Consider the following 5629-nt stretch of genomic DNA (forward strand, 5'->3'; position numbering starts at 1 on the left):
GATGTGAAGGTTCTTCCAAAATTTGCAAGGCTTTTCTAAGTAAAAGAAATCTCTTATAGTTGATATATTTATTACATACCAAACCCAAGATGGTATGTTTTTTCCCCCATGTCTGCTTAAGCATAATCACAGCCTTTAATTGTTGTAGTTATTTTCTAAAGAAGCCAAAGGAAACAAGATTTTTCTTTATTTATTTTAAATAGCTAAAATCTTGTACTTTTCGTTTTGAGGTATGGTGGGATTTTTGTGAAATTACGGACAAATTGCTCCTTGTTGGCTAGAATTAATTTTTTATAGTGGAGGGTGGCTTGGTAATATTAGTATATTTGGAGTAAATATCAAACACATCCTGTTTACTATTCACCTATATTATCAGGGTATATTTAATCATCTGTGGTTAGACAACAGAGAAAAAGAACTCAGTGGTTGCTAATGTCAAGCACTATACACTCCACCCTTGGAAGCAGCTCTGTCCTGCTCTGACTTTGATGCACACTGGTCAGGTGTCTCCTCATGTGACTGCGCTTCAGCTCCAGTGCCCAGGTCACTGGGAAGTATAGTGTTCAGTTTGACAGGATCTACATAATGAATTTTTCATTATAAAAATTATTTTCCTTATTTACCTTCAATGTGATAATCTTTATTTCCTTTCTGGTACATTTTCCACTGTCTTAGTTTTGTTTTCTTTTTCTTTTTTTCCTCCCCCTACCCCGTTGATACAGATTTAGCTCCCCAAACACAGAAGCTAAGGTATTTCTGTTTTCCTCTGGTCTTCAGTATGTTTGGAAAAAGGACACTAAAAGTTTTGGCCTAGAGAGAAAGTACCCTGGTGAAGGTTATTTTTATATTTCTCAGTGTTTTAGAGTTTTATCAATTTTAAGAATCCTCAGAAATTATGGTTAGGAAAAGAATTCTCATTTAGAGCAAGCAGATTTGCTGAAAGTCACTGATAACTCTGGCTTTATAACCAGTTCTCTTTCCTGAATATGTTCCTAACCTAGAAGAAATAACTAGTTGTACAGTCTATCAGTACAAATGATTGAATTGCAGTTTGAGACTCAGACATACAGTAGTACATAAATATTTCAGGAACTTGCTACTAAACTGGATGCTCTCAGTTAGCTCTGAAATTACGACTATGGTTTATCTAGACACAGAAAACACCTCCGAGATGTATATATTTGGAATCTTGAGTATTTTGTTTCTGAGAATAATAAGCTATATAGTGAAAATGAGATTTGAGGGGATTTGGGAGGATTTTTTTTTCAAAAATTTTCTCATTTATGATTATTGATGGCACTCAGAACTATGCAGAATAATTTTTTTTTAAGTATCTTTCAGAAAGAATTGGCAATTAAAGAGTTTGCTTGTGTGTGCACTACTGCATGCATACTCTTTAGGCTGCTTCCTAAGTTTGCCAGTGTGCAAGCAGATCTGGATGATAAGTTTATGCCTGATTCAAGCTTTTAAAATGCATTGGAAGTATGGTAATGTTTTCCTCATTCTATGTAGAAACAGGAAATAAAGAACTTTTGTTGTAAAGATTTAAGATGAATCTGGCACAAAATAGCTGGAGCCAGGTGTAACAGGAGGAAACAATACTGAGAAAAGAAAAGGAGTTTGTTTGTTTACAGTGAACTTTATTTCCTGAACTTTTCCAAACTGATGTCGTAGTAATCACTCTTTGTAGTTCCAGGATACAAACCATTGATCCCACAAAGTTGTATTGCTGTTCTTTTAGTACCAGTTGGAACACTTACTAGCTAGTTGGTGTCATTGTGAACATGGAACTTGAAGTATACTGATAAATAGCCTTTTTCCAAACAAAGTGTGGCTTCGCTTTAGAGTTTGCAGATGATGTCACACATTGTATTTGCAATATAGAGCAGAAGTTTCGTGGCATGGAAGGGTTGCTGTCTCCTTTGTCCTGCTTTGTTCCCGCTTTATTGAACTGATCTAATCTCATAAACCTGCATCCTCATCTGAAGGTGTAAGTTGTGAATGTGCCACCTTCTGCTTGGTTATTTCACCATGCTGCTGTCTGTAATCAGGTGTGGCACAGCTTACTGGTTTGAAGGTGAGTGGATAGAAGTCACTGCACTGTGCTGTGAATGATCCTTATCTGCTTGCTGTAACCTACTTTTCACAGGCATCATAATAAAAGCTAGACTATTTCTTTGGGGGAAAAGAGACTTATTTAATGTTATTTAAAGAGTTTTCCGATAGAAAATGAAATACTATTGAAAATAATCTATTTTTTAGCTTTCAGCAATTGATGGTGCTTTGTTGTGGTGTCCGCTGGAAGTTTACTGCCATTATAGGGATTCTCATTAACCTCACTGAGAAAGAACCTTGCTTGTTAGCTTCTCTAGATCTCTAAACAGTCTGTTAGTGATGATAAACTCTGTAGGAGGGTCTATTCTGAGCCATTAACTTCCTGTAAGGGGGAAATGGGTGGGTTACCAGAAATACCATTGAAGCAGGGTGGGCTGTGGGTGGAGGGTTGGGTATTTGTCTTGAGAATTAAAAACTACGAAACACTTTTGTACACAACTGATTTTTTAAAAAAAATAAATACATTTTTAAAGATGTTGAATTTTCCCCCCTTATTGGGAATTCTTAAAAATAAATGCATGCATGTTTTCCCCTGAAAATGGTTTATATCTTGTTTGTGGGCTGTCATCTCTGAATAATTAGGTCTTTGCATTATTTTAAATAAGAATTGGGTAGATAATTCTTGGCAGATTTCATACTGATGTGCATACTACCACTTAAATGATAAATTGTATCAGAGCTTTGACTTTGAAAACAGGTTGAAATTGTTTAGTTCTAATTAAACTTTTAAGTAGAACATTATTTGGTCAGGTTCTAACAGCATTAATTGTACTTGAAGCAGTGCTGTTGATCCTTTTTCCATACTGCACACAGATCTGCTCTTAGATGGTCGCAGAGTCCTGTGATGAGGCCTCTCAGTTGTCACAGAAAATCCTGGGTTTAATGATCCCCATTTTCACTCAGGATTGTAGAGCCAGAGCTTTTCTAAGCTTCGGTTTCTTCATTTGGGTAGAATATTTGCCCAGTATTTTATAACATTTAGGAGGCTCACATAAAATGATGGAGCTGTAATACAATTTTAACATGAAATCTTGGCTTAACTCGGGGAGGGTTCTTTTGTGGCCAGCCTGAAAGCACTGACCAGCAGGCTTGTTTGGAAGTGTGCTGGCATGGCAGAGCCGGTGTTCCTTGTAGGTCGTTGCAGAGTCTGAGGCTGGGGCTGCAGGTGTAGCTCACATACAAGCTTCAGTCCACAGGACCACTAAAAAATGAATTAATAACCATAATGTGGAGTCACCCATGGTTGCCCCGTCCTCTGTTCATACTGGTAATTAGCAGAGGCTGTCAGAATTCATCCTAGTGGTTTCACATGGCAACACTGATTACCTTTAGGGTTTTTATAACCACCTTGTAGCAGGCATATGAGATTCTGTTGCCTGGAGATGAAATTGCTCCTGACCTGGAACAAGGCGGGATGAAGCACCCTTTCTGTGTCGTGGGTAGTCGAGGATAGCCATGTGAGCCTCTTTCCCTAAGCAATGACACGTGGTCACATGGAAGCAGTGGGCGCTTGTCTTGCATACATGGTGGCACAAGTCTATAATTCCAGCACTGTGGGTGGCTGAGGTAGGAAGACTGCAAATTTAAGTCTAGCCTGTGCCACTTCATCAAGACTGTCTAAAAATTAAGAAGGCTGGGCAGGTGGTCCGTGCCTGTAATTCTAGCCCTTGGGAAGCTGAGGCAGGAAGATGATTGAGGTCACCCTGGGCTGCATAGCAAGACATCACAAGAAGACAAATGAGATTAAAATAGGCATGTAGATAACAAAAGGGGATACAGCTCAGTGCAAAGGCCCTGAGTGCCACCCCCCACACACACACACACACACGCCCTCAAGAAACCTAAGGTCATGACAAAAAAACTGAAGAATGAGCTGTTTTATGAAGGTTTCACTCAGTTCCTCAGTCTAGCCTCGAACCCTGTGTAGCCCAAGTTAGCTTTAAACGCTTGGCACCGCTCCTCCCTCAGCCTCCCGAGTGCTGGGATTACAGATGTGTGCCATCACAGCCAGCAGCATGGTGTCCTTTTTAACTGATGAGTATGGTTGAATTCACATAAAAGTTTCTCTGCTTTTTGGTGGGAGGTGTTCATACAAATTTGATTTGCTTAGTACTGCTGTTAACAAAAGTAGTTCAGCCCTGAGCTGATGTCTGAGGCCCTTTAGGGACAGGGTCTGGCTTAGGGGCAGGCCGACCTTCCCACCATTGCCTCCCGAGTGGTGGGCATTGCAGGTTTGTGCCACTGCTCCTGGCCGGTAGCTTCAGTTGTGTCCAAGTTTGTCACTATTCTTACTCCTTTGTAAGGTACTCTAGGCTTCCTTTGTTAGTAGGCTTATTACATTTTTGATCTGTCGTTCTCCTTAGTGTCCTCCCCACCTTGCCATGGCCCAGTGTCATCTCTGCTCAGAAGTGGAGTTGGGGGGTGGTTGGCAAACGCACTGAGAGCATAGGGCAGCTGTGGGGTTGACGTGTTGGAAAGGAGAAGAGTGGGCTGGAACCAGGAGGGTATGGTGCCTACAATTAGAGCAGTAATGAGAAGGCTGAGAGTTGACAGATGATGAGAGGAAAAAAGGCCACATACGGGGTAAGGGAGATCCCAGGACAGAGTCGGAAGCTGTACGCCTGTTTGGGAGGGCTAGGGAGTGAACCAGCTGAAAACCTTGAAACCTGTTTAGTTTGTTTAATACTGCTAATTGTTGAAAAGTAGGTAAGCCAGGTGCAGTGCACATTCCTGTTGCACCAGTACTCTGGGAGGCCGAGCTAAATTTTAGTCCCATCTTAGGCAAAGGAAGTGACTTCTTTCTTTCTTTGTGAGTACTGGGACTCAAACTCATGCTTGTCAGGCAGGCACTGGTGAGCGATATTCCCAGCCTAAGTAAGTTACTTTGTAAAGGCTTGTCTCAAAAAAGGAATGAGGCTTTCGGCTTTTGGCTAGGAGGAGGCAAAGGTGCAGCTTTCTTCGTCCCTAATCCGGGTTCATCGGACACCAGCCGCCTACACCACGCCGCCCAAAGTTCGACCCCATCGAGATCCAAGTCGTGTACCTGAGGTGCACCAGTGGTGAAGTCAGCGCCACGTCTGCCCTGGCCCCCAAGATCGGCCCCTTGGGTCCGTCTCCAGAAAAAGTGGGTGATGACATCGCCAAGGCCACTGGTGACTGGAAGGGTCTGAGGATTACGATGACGCTGGCCATTCAGAACAGGCAGGCTCAGATTGAGGTGGTGCCATCTGCCTCTGCCCTGATCGTCAAAGCCCTCAAGGAGCCGCCGAGAGACAGAAAAAAGCAGAAAAACATTAAACACAGTGGAAATACCACTTTTGATGAGATTGTCAACATTGCCCGGCAGATGCAGCACCAGTCTTTAGCCAGAGAACTCTCCAGAACCATTAAAGAAATCCTGGGGACTGCCCAGTCTGTGGGCTGCAGTGTAGACAGCCGGCGCCCTCACAACATCATAGACGACATCAACAGCGGCGCCGTGGAGTGCCCGGCTAGCTGAGACGTGTAATAACAG

General features: G+C 42.2%; 1 pseudogene; it reads left to right on the forward strand.

Annotated features, from left to right (window-relative positions):
* Positions 1 to 2031: 2031 nt before the first annotated feature.
* On the forward strand, positions 2032 to 5629 carry LOC100735656 (large ribosomal subunit protein uL11-like; annotated as a pseudogene).

The sequence above is a fragment of the Cavia porcellus genome, unplaced genomic scaffold, assembly GCF_034190915.1.
Source record: "Cavia porcellus strain 051 isolate PalLab524CR breed Dunkin Hartley unplaced genomic scaffold, mCavPor4.1 scaffold_30, whole genome shotgun sequence".
NCBI classification, from domain to species: domain Eukaryota; kingdom Metazoa; phylum Chordata; class Mammalia; order Rodentia; family Caviidae; genus Cavia; species Cavia porcellus.